At 40.9% G+C, this 15,748-nt stretch overlaps 1 protein-coding gene across 3 annotated transcripts in view; it reads right to left on the bottom strand.

Moving 5' to 3' along the window:
* Nucleotides 1-15,747, bottom strand: part of GARRE1 (granule associated Rac and RHOG effector 1) — a 63,304-nt gene extending 47,557 nt beyond the window's left edge. For 2 of the 3 annotated variants that reach the window (XM_037408743.1, XM_037408745.1), the window contains exon 1: nucleotides 15,664-15,747. The gene's annotated coding sequence lies outside the window, so the exon portion shown is untranslated. Of the gene's footprint in view, nucleotides 1-14,103; nucleotides 14,199-15,663 lie in introns of all 3 variants that reach the window. The other variant, XM_037408744.1, reaches the window with a different exon arrangement.
* Nucleotide 15,748: the final 1 nt, after the last annotated feature.

The raw sequence follows: 15,748 nt of genomic DNA, 5'->3' as shown, positions 1-15,748 counted from the left end.
CTACTGCCAGTATTGCATTGCAATGAAACAACTTTATTTGTTAGAAGGTTTACATAAAGACCTTAAAATACAACAGATCTGCACTTCAGGGCAGTTTGCAAAGCAAAGCATTAACTTCCAGCAATTACTGATACTTGGGCAGTATCTGTGGACATTAAGCTAAAGTGTTACATATTACAGGGGTTTATTTCAAAGGGAAGTCTTCTCATAAATAGGTGGTATCAGACGAGAAGGGTTTTGCTTAAACTTCTTTGGGTTTTTGCAACAACATTTGTTTGTCATCAATTCTGTAACATTACTTACACAAAAGCAACTGTGGTCTACTGAATCAGATGTCCATCTAGGCCACAGTGGCAGTGGTCAAAATTCATACTTTTAATTATTAGCACTATCCATAACCCTCTTTCATATTTTTATCAATTATACCAAATTTGTACAGCTGCTAAGGCAAAATGTTCCTCCATGCACAAATTCTCCCACAAAAAGCACTTTGATACAGAACAGCTCCCTGAAGAACGAAAAAATATTTTTCTGTCTCCAAAGTGCTGAAAAACAAGAAGTTTCCAGGACGCGTCCCAGTCTGACACAGCCATGCCCTCTCAGAGCTGCACAGTTACACGTACACGTCTGCATTTTCATCAGCCACATGCCAACACTCTTCTGCCTACCCCAAAACAAGCTATTTCAGTCCCAGAAAACACATCCCCACAGAGCGTGGAGGGAACGCCTGCCACTGTTCAGCCGGCTGTGTGCTTACCCTGCAGAGAAGAACTGATTTAGTCACTGTGCATTAGTGCGTATCTTCACTTACACACAGTGAAAGTTAAACAGGCCAATTCTAATACATCCACATCCCAAAAAATTTACTCTAATGCTTATACCAAGTCAGCAGCTAGCCTTTCAAAATAAGGCCAACTATACTGATACAACTTTCTGTTGATTAATCAGAAAATTAGTCAGTCTAGGAGGTCAATACCAAAGAAATTGCCCCTTCACAAAATCACTTTCTGAATTATGTTTTAGACATAATCTGTTATGGGACAGCTTGACCACACAAACTAAGTTAGGAAAGGGAGAATAATCCTTGAGCTAAGACAGTGTCACATGTTTTGTTAAGTTTTTTTTATATATATATATATATACACGTGTGTGTATATATATATTATCAACACGTTTTACAATAAATACAGCTTTTTAAAATAAATACAGCTTGTTTGGCATTGGTATACGCAGGCAGTTCTAGTAGATACTGTTAGTCTGTTCTACTTTCTCCCACTCCTTCAGCTTTCTCCCCGTGCTCAGCAGGCCATCATTTGAATTTATTGGTAGTTCTACAGAAATTGAATAGTGTGAGTGGGAGGACAGCCTCTAGCAATTAAGAATAAAAGCAGGTAAGCGAGCATAAATCAGATTAGAGAAAAACAAGTGTGAGAACTTAAGGTAACAGAGCTGGATTTTGAAACGGACTGGAAAACAATAAACAGACACTGTAAAGCCCAGAGTTATCAATATAGGTATCAGACCAATTTATACTATGAAGCAAAAGTTAGCACAGTAACAGGTGCAGTGCAATCAGGTGTAGCCCAACATGATACATGCCTAGGCTGCTACTGGGGGCGTAATAATACTTTTTCCTTACTTAAAAAAATAAATAAAATTACACCGTCAACATAAATGATAACTGCAAATCAGGACTGCCTTTTCCTCAGCAAAAAAAGGATCCTATAACAACATGTTTTGAATAGTAACTTCATTGAGTCTTAAGGGTCAACATTTGAAAACTTCTCCACCCCACCCCTAAATGAGGGCTAGAAACATCTCAAGAAACCTCACTGAGATTCTCATGTCAGTGAATGACAGCCACAAAAATTCATCATAGCACTAGGAAAATATTCACAAGTATGTTTTCAAAAGGATATTGTTATTCAAACGGAAAAAGAGTATCACACCACCACTGTCCAACAAACCAACCATTTCAATTTATTAAATCCATTAAGCATTTTATTACTGCTGCATCCATAAAATACATAAATAGCTACTATAATATTGCTTGTTGATGTAAATACAATTCCAAAGATGGTTTCCCCACAGTTTCTGCCTTTAGTATGAATGTTACAGCAGCAATTCTAAAGTCCTCACTGAGGACAGTATTAAGGTCTTTACTTTTCCAGAACTGTTTCCACTCCCATCTTTAAGTGAGAACACAGTATAGGTGGTTTGTTATGTAAGAATATTCGTCATTAGTCATATAGACTGAAAACCAAGTATGTACCAAAGCAAATCCACACTTGACACCATTTTAAAATCTTTACTTCATAGGGAAAGGGCTCCTGCAGTACAATCACTGATGCAGGCTGAAAATGCATGGTAATTTGTGCCTTAATTTTGTATAGAGTATGCAATAAACATTCTACCAAGTCAGAACAACCCTTTTAACATACAACAGATCATATGAAACATTCAAATTTCTCAATGAGCACCTGGGAAAAAAAAATTAAGCTCACTGAAAATGTAGCTATTTTTTTAAAGTTTCTGAAAGGAAATCTGAGGATTTCTGAAAAATAATTATTTTCACCTACAGCCCACCAGCATCACCAGGTGAAGTCCTCAGAGAGCTAACAGCAATACTGTTACTACTATTGTCAGTACTGGAGTACAAAGAAATGAACACTAATCATCATAATGGTTAATTGTTCTGTTTGGTATTTAACAATGCAATTATTAAATTAATTATAAATTAAATTTAACAATTCAATTTTAAATATTAAGTATATTAACATGATCTAGTAAACATTATATTTAAGATAAAATTAGTGGCCAAAATAGACAACATGTGCCTTCTGTCTGCTAGCTGCAACAAATTTCCACAACACATCTCATCCAGCACACATGTGGCTTCCCTGCCAGGGCAGCCTGCTATGAAACCCACCTTCCCCCAAGAAGCCAGACGCTGCTGTAATCAACACCTCTCAAGAACCACAGCCAGAAGTCTTCTACTTGGACACACATCTCATCCAAGACATTCCCATATATTCACTCCTTTCAAGTTCTTCCAGCCCCAGTGGAACTCACACTGTGGCTGTGGCTCAGCCTGATTTTGGACAAGACATCCACTACTACTACTCCATAATCAATACTATGGAAACAACTCCTTCCACACATGTCTCTAGGACAGGTAAGCAAAATTATTACTTAGGCAAAAAATTCATCTTACATCTGCTTCTAAGATAAACCACTCACTAAGAGATCGCCACAGAACAATTTTAACTGTTTGGAAAAAACCCTGCTCCTAGACCCCAAGGCTCGCTCAAACTTCCACTACAGTTCTTTACTATGTTCTCCATTTACTGACAATACATCTGCTTCCTCATGTTTTCCCCATTAGGCAAGCTCTGACAAAAACCTGAACTTGTGTGTATTCTGCTCCTGAATTACTGATGGCAGCAGAAAGTGCAAATCACTACTGCACAATCAAACAAAACAGCTAACATGCTTTTGCAGGAAGGTTTTGCATCCATTCCTATTCTCCAAAGCATTACATGGAAAAAGCCTAGAAAATGGTGTTCCTACTACTAATAATGCTCCTTCTTTCCAAGGCTCCATGAGGATCTTGCTCTACTTCTACAGTTACTCCATTAGGCAATTACAACTTCTATATTCTGCATAGGCCTACAATATAAATCTGTAGAAATCTCTCAGGGAACACTACAACAAATAAACACAGGCATGCTACATTTATTTTCTGCATCTTCTTTTCAAAAGAGCTATGATAATATCAAGTCTGTAGTTACCTGCAAATTTTGAACACTGAAAATATATCTTACTGTCTTGCTTTCAATTCAACGTCCGTTCTATTCTCAATTTCTTGTTCCTACTTTTAGATTCACTCCAGCAAGCTTAAAAACCACAGTATTAGACAAGCATCCTTAGGCTAAGGTATTTATGTATTTTTTTTAATCTACAAGTAACAAAATAGATATTTCCTCCATACACCTAACAACTACCTGTTACATGCATATTACACAACATATGATGTCCTTTATTAAGGGAGTGAATTTCAATGAGTCATTTTCTCAACATTTCCATTCTAGAAATAATCACCTTCCTTCAAAGTGTCCAGTAACGTTATGCAGCTGCAGCAGACCACATCATTTTTCGCATATTATTTTATTAGAAACAATGTGTTCTAAAGTCAGAACTGGGACTAACCACAATCGGAGTATTATTTGATACATCAAGGGATTTTTTTATCCTCAACTACCACTTGCGTATTTCTGTGCTGCAGGAGAGTTTAAGCACTGCTTCAGCTGCACAGACACTAACACTCATACCAAACTGAGTTTAGAACAACAGGAAATCTTTCACATTTTCAGCACGGCAGATTTCTCTCCCCATCTTTCAGTAACATTCCAATCCTCACTGTGTAATACACACAAACAGGAAAGTTTTAAATGTGAATTCAAGTGTAAAGCAGCAAAAAAGCAGTAACAGTAGGAACAAAAATCATCACAGGGAGAAAAGGAGAGATTCAGCAGCATAAGAAAATTCAATGATTGTGGGCTTGACAATGAAACTGATGGTTATTTTAACAGTGTATCAATCTAATGATATTAAAAATTGAGATTAAACTATATTTTAGGGCTCTCAAATGCTATTAGTAAGGCATCCTGCTGCTTTTTGAGTTGCTGTATGGATATCACCAAATCATTTTAAACAGCGTAGCCACTTGTAAAATGGAGTCTTATCTCCTCTTATAGCTAATGTTTCTATTCCAGATTGAATAATTATTCCACAGGCTGCTTTTCATATTTTTCAGGTGATTATGCTGGCATTTCTTTGCCTCTAAATTTGAAACATAGATTCCATTTATGCAGACATTTCTTTGTCCAGATTTAGGACAAAACAGTGGATTTTTATTGCGCAGAAGTGGCATTTACTACTAATAACAATTTTGATGTTATATTAAGCAATCTATACTAGTAAGTCCCTAGAACATACCTACTCATGAAAAAACACCAATGAAAAAAATCTTGTGGCATCTAAGTTTTTACCACACGTCAATGCCGTAAAAAAATACCTCTCATCCTCATTTATACCAATTTAATTTTGTTATTCATAAGTGAATGAAAAGTCTTTACCTAACTATTTGTTAATTCCAGAAGATTACACTTAGTCTCAATGATTACTCATCGAGTTCATGACCATGAGTAGTTGCTTTGCTATGCTTCTTACTAGTCTTCCAATATGAAGGTTATGTACAAAGAAACCAAAATCTTTGAACAGAGAAAACAAACAAGAAAAGAAGAAAGCAGGAAAGTCATTCCAGTGTGAGTGAGTAAGCCACAAGTACCTGCCACACAACCTACAGCTTACCACCAGCCCAAGCAGAGGCAATACTTTCCATATGGAAAAACACAAGCAGCAGTTTTAGAAAAAAAAAAATTTCACCAGTGAAAACAAGAAACAATGCAACCCTTCATATCAACTACAAAGCATCATTTTCAAAGTATTACTTATAAAAATGCTGGCTCTTACCAAAAAGATACAGGTGGTCTTATCTGTGCTGGAATACACAACTGTTGTTCTAAGACAGATCTTGCATTTGAGGACCTGTACTGGTATGTAAGTCAACTTGTCAAATGCTTCCCCTCTCTGAGGGATATTCTATAGCTGCAATTACTATTCCCTGCTTTTTTTAGAATATATTAAGTGGGTCTTCTGGGATCACCAGGTTTGGACTATTTCAGATGGAATACTGTCCCCCACAACACTGTCTTTTGGCGAAAATGCTATCTGCCTGTGACAGTGCATGGGAAGTGAAAGCCAATGAATTACAGGTCTTTCAGTCAATGGTGTGACGTAAAAAGAAGAAAAAAACCAAACACGCTCACAATACAAACCTTTAGAGACAGCTAAATAAGGGATAAGAAGTCCAAAGTCAACAGCGCTTTGAGGCACAGTCATGTTTTTCACATGATACGAAGCACCATGATCAGTATTCACACATACCTAGTTGCACAATATTTGCCCCAAGTCTACTGTTCCAAATTACACCAGTTTCAGTTTGCTCACATCAGGATTCATTTTAAAGAAAAATATTTATAATAGACATAGCATGCAAGATGCCTTGCATTCATATTATAATTTATTCCTCAACACACTGAACAATGGGATCACAATACAGCATACCTTCCTATCTATGCTTGTAATTATGAGGACTGTATCACTTACAGAACCTTAAGTTAAAATTATGTAGTGTATTAATTATGTAGTGTAGAACATTTCATAAGCTATACTTACCCTTGTTTTTCTTGATGTATGATTTAATGTGCAGTAAAAAACAACCCAACACAGCAGAGATGAGCAACTTGCACTCCGGAACAGAATATATCAAATAGCATATGCAAGGAAGACAATATATTATTTCCCTGAAACCACAAGAATTTTTTGAAAGAAACAGACTCATCAGTGTTAAAACAATTTCAGAATAAAATACAGACAACTTTTAGCAGAAAGGCACTGACTGAAATACGCAATTTTCTCCTATTTCAGGATGCAACTTAAAATATCAGTAACAACATGCTGTATCAGACAGAGAAAAGCATCTACTGGCTGTACTGTGAAGCTGAAAAAGCCAAAAAAAGTGAATGTCTCAGGAAAAAAGCACAAACAAACCACAACTTAGCATCATGGCAAGTTTTGTCAGTCATTTTAGCAGTAGTCTTCATCTATCACAACGTACAAAGTTGAGGATCAGGAACGCCTTTCAAGTGGAACAAACACATAGCAAAAGGTGTTGAAACACAAGAGAAAGCAGGCTAGGCAGACATTTTCCATGAAGACCTCCCAAAGTTCAAAGGATGGAGAAGCACGCGTTTAAACACAGAACAATGAATAAGAGGGTAAAAGCAGGCAATTTTGAAGAGACCAACAGCAACATGCTAATCTATACATATTTCCTCAGAAATTGACTTGAAGTTTTAGTTTAAAGACACACTAAATTGTCACAAAACCCCTAGGTGGCAATGTATCGAACAAGCAACAAGCTCTGTGCAGCTCTTTAAGAAAAAATTAAACTTAATATATTGTACCTCTAAAGCCAGAGGAGATATTCAATCATGAACTCTGGTACCTGTAGCCACAGCAATTCACACACCCAGTATTCAGTCCAACAACATGTCTGATTCAAGCACACTCCTCAGAAAAGTGTCCAGAATCAAAGACACCACGGAAGGTTTTAGAGTAGTAACTCTCTGACATCCGCCCAGCAACAAATTAAATAGCGCTAGGGATTCAGTGACAAACACCTCCTGATGCTTGAAAGACAGCATCTATGATTTGAAAGGGAGCTCTGCAGCCAGCACGGTCACCGTGATATGGTAAGAGAAGGCAGAGTGAGAGAGGAGCTAGAATCTTTTAATACATGTCCAGGGGAAACATAATTAAGAGGCAAATCATGGTCTCATTCATTTGTCCAACTGTATCAGACAATCCTAGTCAAGCCTTCTAAAACTCAACTGTTCTAGAAACTAAAATGAAAAAAAAAAAGGGGGGGGAAGAAAAAAACTCCTTCCCTGCTGTGTCTTCAAAGGAAGAAAATGCACTTCTCCCAAAAAACATTTCCCTAAATCTTGTGTGTCAACTACAGATTTACTCAATCATACCAATCCATCACCACAAAAATGTAACATTCCTATATAAAAACAAAAAATGTATCATTAGTGGTTTTCAACAGATTTCATATCCAGCAACATCTGCAGAGCAATAGATTTCACTCAACCAGCCCAGGATCTTTTTTTAACCACAAACCCAAGCAACAGATTAATTTCAAAATAGCACAGGTCAGATGTACCACTCTTCCACACGGATAAAGCAGTAAGTACCCTTGACCAAACACTGCCGAACTAATATGCTGTCCCACCACCCAAATTACTTTTTCAGTTTTAAGACCAAATATTGTATGAAAGCTCACATTTAAATTAGGGATAACTTGGATCTGCATAATACCTCTGCTAAGGTCAACTTGTGAACAAACTCACATTTAAATTCATGGCCAAATTTTATATTAAGTTTGCTATTACAAAATAACTTGTTTAAAACTTTAAAATACTCCCTCTTCTTTGGACCTGAAATGAGGTCAAAGGGCTGAATTCGACATCACAATCTGTTGCCCTGGAAATCATTGCAATCTTTAAACAAAGAAGTTTATTATGAGATCTAATAGGATTGCTTGAGAAAAAACATTTTCATTCTCTTCCCAAAAGCAACACAAGACAGACAGAAAGACTGGAAGCTCTGAGTAAGGGCTCTTCCAACATTTTAATACAGAACCAAGAATATTCCCCATAACAGTATAGATGCTCCTTTTTTCTCAGGGTTTTGTTCTAATAATTGGCATTTCCTTACACACCCCATACAGTTTCAATCAGCATGGAAGTCTAAGAAAAATAAGCCACAGAATTAAAGTCCACTTACACTTGCATTAATTTAGGAAATTTAATTTTTAGTTAACCTATCCTGCTCTTCTATACACAAATTTCAGCAACCTCTTTTCAAAAATAGCTACAACAGAAGCACAAGTTACAACACTACCAAAACCTTAACTTTGCTTGTATCACAAATTGTGTACCTACACTGTTAGACAATTTATTTGTACTCCACTGAGTTAAAGTACACCCACTTGGCTCTCCGTACAGTGGAGAATGTACAAGTATCCACTCAAACCTCTGCTTTCCTGCCGACAACAGCAGCAACCTGGCAGTCTCAACTATTTCATTTGCACTACTCAGAATAAAACTCAGTAAAACAAAATTCCAATCACTACCAAATCTTACACTTTTTTTCCCATTCTCTTGTGCTTTTTATTTAATAAAAGAAAGGTTTTATCTTTCCTAAATGATACATGCATATTTAGCAGTAGACCTATTTTTCAGCACCATATTAAAGTTCTTGACTACATCATCTGCTTGTAAATGTTCATCTCATGTAGTAAACAGGGTATAACTTATTACCTTATTTAAATATTTGTGAACTATGTTGCTCAGCCAAAAAAACACAAATACCTAACTATGTCTTTGGTAAGAGGCTACGTAAAGTTTATTCTGGAGCTATGAAACATATACTAATGAAGTTGGATTCCTAACAACGTATTTGCAGTTTTATTTTAACACTATTCTACATCACCTGACTTTCAATTCCTGCTTAGACAAAGAACTGCAGACCACTCAACAGCAGGCAATATAGCTATTCTTCCCTTCTGCCAAAAAAAATCTCCTGTTCTCAAGATCTATCCATCTTTTACTAAATATAGGTGCCTTTAATGATGAAAACCTGCATTCATTTTTACTTTCATTTGACAAATGTGGTTTCTTCTGAGCATTTGGAGATGACTAACTCATTCTACATTGAATTTACACTGCAAGATGCATGCAGAAGAACATACGGATCTGGAAGAATGGAATTTTTAGGTAGCCTCTTCCTCCTTCTACATAATACCATCTGGTGCAGGACTTGCAAATAGCATTCTGAGAAAAATTTTGAAATACTCAACAGAAAGATTATGTTCCTCAAATCTTCTGGAGTCTGACATAGAATTACATTTACCCGAAGTGATCTTTCCCCTGTGATACTCAGTCTTTTACCCAAGCTGTGAGAATGCAGACACAAAAAAATTCTTTCAATAAGAAGAGTGTTTCTGTGTCTGTCCTTCCTAGTCACTACAGCTTTCACTGGTTTTCAGCATTTCTGTCATATGCTAGGCCACGTAAAAAGTGTCTAGCTTCTTCAGGATGAGATTGCCAGCTTCCAGTATTTTTACGGAACTTTTTAAAATATTACTTTGTACTTCAGACTCCTAGGAAGCAACACTTAAAAGATCTCCAGATTCTTCTGGAATGTGAGCTGTAGACATTCAGGTGCTTTATCTTTCTCTGAGGAAGCTCTCGTGCTTGGACTCAAACTGCTCTTCTAAGACACAATCAGCCAAGTTCTGTAATCTGTACAGAAGACCATAAGTTCAACTGTCATTAAAAAAACCCCACAACCTAAAAACATTGCTCTGAATATCCTGGTATCAGACAGATCATGTGGACATGCTTCAAAGTATCTAGTTTTACCCCAGTAAATCCAGAGGAATTCCCAACACCATCCAGAAACTCAAACATACCAAGTTATCACAGTGAGGCAATCTACTTGGGAAAATAAAAACACTCAGTTACTGAGAGGATTAATGATACATTTCGTGGCTAGCTAACTCTCACACAAATCAATCACACTAGGGATGCCTGAGAACAAGTGGACAAAAGGTCCATCACAGTCCTTCCTTCCTAGTCTTCTCCTACTTTCTCCTCTACAAAACATTCCATACATTGCTTTACAGTTCCCAAAACACAGCATGTTAGAATAAAGCTCTAAAGAATCAAAGCTAAATATTATTTCTACCAAGGGAAATAAACTTTCCCTTATGTTCAGAAACTTTAAGTTGAGGAGTTTTGTTCGGTTCCCAGATTGCACAGTACACTGCACAAAGCCTGTGAGGAGTTTTCCATAACTGGACAGTACCACTTAAATGTCAACTTTGAGTGCACAACTGATCACGCCTAAAACACTGTTATTAAACAACCAGTTGACGTGTTGTAAGTTTCTAACGCACACGTAGTGTGAGGAAAGAACAAAAACAGAACACCTAAACCTGAGAAGGGGAGGCTGACAAGGTGATGGAGAGATCTTCCCGTTGAAATAATCCGTCTTTTGCAATGCTATTGGACAGAATGCTTACCACAAAACATTAGTATCTGACAAGTACCCCACTGAAACATGACCAGATAAAACAAAACAGAGAATCACATAGACCAGAAAACCCTAACCACTTGAAAAAGCAGAAAACACTTAGAAAAGTAAGAAACAAAAGACCACAAAGGAGTAGAGCTATGTTGCAGGACAATGAAAATCTAACTAGCCTATAACAAATTATGCATCAGTCATTTCAAGGGGAAAATTTTACTAAAAACATAGGCAGGAATTTGTCACTATTTAGGAAGGTGTTGTATGTTTTGTCAGAAATTATTTTCTCTGCTGTGAGTCTAACAGTAAAAACACACAAGGTAAAAAATTTTAACATGGACAGCTACTTTACAGCAAAAACTTAGTAAATTTATGTTTTGCTTTTTAGCTAATACAGCAACAATTCTATCTACTAGTGCTACCATGTTCTCCTATGAGGGCTTTCCTTAGAAGGGAGAGTACTTACTTCCTTCATGAGAACAGTTCTTCAAAGCAAAGCCCTAGTACATCCCACTTGAAACCTGGACTGTTTTAATGAAGAGTTCCAATAGGTGCCTGCCCTGATAAACTGCCATACGTTATCAGTAGACTGAAACCAATGTACCACCGATGGTATGCAATACCACAGCTGGAAAAATGTCTGACTTGCTATAAAGGCTCTTGAAGATGCCTGAAAGCCTCACAAAGCCCCAATTACTCCCACCTCAAATAATACCCATTCTGCTCTGCGCTAACAGACACCTCAGGATTCCCTCAGCCACACTGGAGTACTTCGCATTCCCCTCTTCAGCCCTTGTCTTTCATTCTTCAAAGTTTAACCAGCATTTCCAGACCCTCTATTCTGCTCTTTCCCACACACCCACCCCTCTTTTCCTTGTACTTTAAGGATGCTGCAACCCAAGTCCCTAGAAGACTGTTTGCCTTATGCCAAGTTTATGGCCTTAGTAGAACCACACAGATAAATCCCCCGAAATTTATCTTAAATAATCAATGCATTAATCTTCATTAATTACAGCAGAGTAAAACAAAATTCAAGACCACAGTTCTCAAAATAATGTCTTGTCTACATTAGAGCACTTCAAAGTGAAACACACCTCATTAACACCAATATCATCTTTTTTAAGTTTCATAGGAAAAAATTATTTCTTTTTTTTTAATTACTCTTTTTGGCAGAATTCAAGGACTGGACCAAAACAGTTTATTCACAGAACACTGGAAGACTGGGATCATATCAGACCAAATCAGCAATTAACCTGCAAAGCAGTATTCATGAAACAAATGCCTCCAACTCCCCACACACACACCCTAACAGTTTCTTTGGAGGCAGAAGGGGTGAACGTCTAAACGCCTCCTGCCATAAAAATATCTTGAGGTACACAAACAGCAGAAGAGAGAAACCCACGCAAAGCCAGAGGCACAATGAAACACAACTACTAGTAGCTTTTTCTTAGTGAGTTTGGAGTCCATCTTTAACAAATTCTACTTAACTTCCAAAATATTTTTTTCATCCTACCAGGCAGAACTTCAGATTTCACAGATATCAAGAAACAGCACCTTCTATGGTTTAGATCTGCAGTCCCCATACAAGCTTCCAGTGCTGCTTTCAAACACCAAACATACAAAATCTAAACAGAACCTGGAATACGATACTGCCTGGAGAGCACAAGATTGCTCACGGCACGTTACTAATAAATTGTTGTTACACAAAGGCCAACAAAGGTTAAGAAATACTAATCCAGACATATCACCAAGCTCTAGGAGGACCAGTGTGATTATAATGCAGATTTTGCCAAACCTAGCAGGGCCAGCTGCCCTCTGAGCCAGCCCCAGCACAATGTTTTGTGATGAGGTTACCCATGCTGCTGGAAATGTCATCTTTCATGTATGATACAAAACCCCTTCTATAGTTACTAACAATACCCTGGCATTGTTTGCAACATGCAGGGTGTTGCTCTGGCTAACATCCAACTCCAGTAATAATATTCTACCTACCTACAGTAACCACAAGATGATACTCTTCATTTTCAGCCCCAAGTGGCTTTGCAGTGCAGCAGCAAGCTCTTAAAGAATTGCCATACTTCACTGCAAGTTCTGCATTTCACTGTGCATTATCTGTCTGCACAGATCAGGCATGTCTCTCAAACTGTAGAAACACCTTGAGATTACTGGAAATAAAGGAGCTCTTTTCATACGGCACAATTAGTCATATCAGCAGTGATAGCTATTTTGAGCAGCACCCATTAATCACTATCATTAGCAGGATTTCTGGTGTACCAGCATTCATTGTACCAAGAACAAGTCTTTTCCTATTACAGTACTAGTATATAAACAAAAGCAGCAGCACAATTTCTCTTGACACAATCCTGGTTTGAGTAACGAGAGGCAAGTGGCAGCACTTAAAACTACAGTCAATTCAGGGTATAAAGGAAAGCTTACTTAAAACTTTTAAGACAGCAAAAATACAGCTGATTTGCTGCAAAGAAAAAACTGGCTATCATTTGTATGCTGGGGAAGAAGAGGTACTGAAAAGTAATAAATAATGGGAAGAAGTAGGGGAAAAAAGCTCTCAGATTGGAGACAGCAGGGAAAAATACTGCACAGAAAAATAAGGTTCAAGTGGAAAAAGATTCAAGTGATCAAATACAAGTTGCTGCCTAAGAAGTGGAAGAAACCTAGACTTCTCTTTAAACATCTGTAGCAGATATTTTCATATTACTTTGTATGAAGGATTACTTACCTGCTGATCAAATTTCACTCTCAGAAAAGACCTTCCACTAGAAAAATATTCCCTGCATGCATTATTTCTAGTTTCCTAACACCCCTGAATAACTCCTGATTTAGAATGAGAAAACGCCAACAGAAGGATCTATGCCTTACACTGACCTAGGAAGCAGCACCGCAAGATGCATAGGAAGCAGAAGTTCCATGCCGCTTCCAGCCCGGCTCCTCACACCCCAAAGGTTCCATGAAGCACCAGAAATGTGTATGTTGGCCTGAAATACACCTTCTTCACAACCACCGATTAAGTACTTAGGAAGTCCTCCTTTTTAGGAGGATAAGTATGGAACAGAAAATAAAACAAGAAAATGAAACCTTATACAAGTCTTCAACTTGGAAAAACAGCACAGAAGAAGGGTCCAGCTTATCTACTGTAGAAATGCTGCCCGGTAGAAGACTCCAGCCAAATGCAAAATCACGCTGATACCCATGATACACAAAGAGCACCTGTGCACATACCAGGACTGGCCAACGCTCCTGATCCTGTGAGCTGCATACCAAAACCTTCATATGGCTGGGAGCTACACAACACGTATCACGTACCTCAGAAAGGTGAGGGAAGCGGAGTGTACTGTAGGAGCTTCAGCTGCCCTGTTGCCCATGGAAGACAACAGCTCTTCAAGAGCACCACCACCCCTCTGCAAGACAGCAAGGGCCGAAAAAATACAACAACATGGCGCAACAGCGGCCTTAAAATCCACAGCAACCTCTCCCCCAAGCTCCAGATTTGAGACTGACTAACAGCCACAGGGGCTGTTACAAAACGAGGTGCCATTTTGGGAGCCCAGCCTCCACCTTTTGCCTCCGGAGCCGCGGACTCTGAGAGGCCACGCAGCTCATGGCAGCTACACACAGCCAGTGTGTGCCACCCTTCAAGACACGGAGACATCTGTTCCTCTATAAAACCAATAATAATCATCATCATGGCTGATTTATACCTGCAACAAGGTTTACGATCTCATGTAAAACAAACAAACAAGGTCTCTCAACTTCCTTCAAATTTCTAAGCCAACATCCACCTGACAAATACATACCTGCACCATTCCCTTTCCACTCAGAGGGTAAAACCACCTCAAGCAAGGAGAAGCAGAGATATATTAGTAAAGTTTTAAGCTACAGCCCAAAACGAGTTATCCCCTCCCGCTTACGGTTACTATATGCACAACAACGTAGTAAAACGCTCGGTACCAACAACCAGCACTTCCAGCCAGCACCAGGTGAAGGATCCGCACCAGCACAGCTCACCGCAGCGGCCGCCCAGCCCGAGGCGCTCCCGCCCGCAGGCCTGCGGGCCGGGGGCGCGAAGGAAGCCCGGGGCAGGCGCGGCGGCGAGGTGCGCTCTCCTGAGGCCGACGCTACAGCCCTCCCGAGGGGCAGGTCCCACCGGCACCGCCCGGCAGGCCCGCACGGCCAGCGGGACCGCCCGCCACCGGGGGCTGGCGGCGCCCGGCCGGGCCGCCCCGCCCTGAGGCGAGGCCCCCGCGGCGGGGTCTCGCTGCCGGGCCGGGGCAGGCTGGCGCCCCGGGCGGCCCTGGGTCACTATTTAGCAGGAAGGTGCGCAGGAATTCCCGCAGGCGCAGTCCCAGCCCCCGCCGCGCTCCCCGGGCTGCCCGTACACGGGTCACGGCAGCGGGAAGGGGCGGCCGCAGCCTCGCCACCGCCCCGGGCTGCGCGCCCGCGCCGTGCCGAGGCTGCCCCGCCGCCACAGGGGCGGCCCGGCCCCGCCGAGGGAACGCGGCGACAACCCCCGGGCCGCGCCCCGGGGCACCGCCGCCGCCTTCCCCCCGCCCGGAGCTCCTCCCAACCCCGGCCCCTGCCAGCGCCCCCCGCCGCGGCCCAGGGGGCTTCCCCCGCGCGGCCGCTGGACGCCGAGCTGCCCTCCCTCGCGCCCCGTCCGCCCCCCCGCCTCGGCGCCCGGGGAGGGAGGAGCGGCGGTAACGCCGTCCATGCCAGCCCGGTGCCTGCCTCGCACCGCCAGGGCCCCGCCGGCCGGGCTGCGGGGCTGCCGCCGAGCCGCCCGCGGGCAGCGGCCGGGGACAGCCCGCGCCGTGGGCCGGGGGGGGGGCCGGCGGGAGCGGGGGCTCGGCGGCGGCGCTCACTCACCTGCCCGCGACAGCCCCCGCCGCGCGGCCAGCCCCGCTCTGTGTACTCCGGAAACGGCGGCTGCTCCGCGGGCGCCGGGGAGGGG

Source organism: Falco rusticolus, chromosome 15 (genome assembly GCF_015220075.1).
Source record: "Falco rusticolus isolate bFalRus1 chromosome 15, bFalRus1.pri, whole genome shotgun sequence".
NCBI classification, from domain to species: Eukaryota; Metazoa; Chordata; class Aves; order Falconiformes; family Falconidae; genus Falco; species Falco rusticolus.
This window is presented reverse-complemented; position numbering and strand designations above follow the sequence as displayed.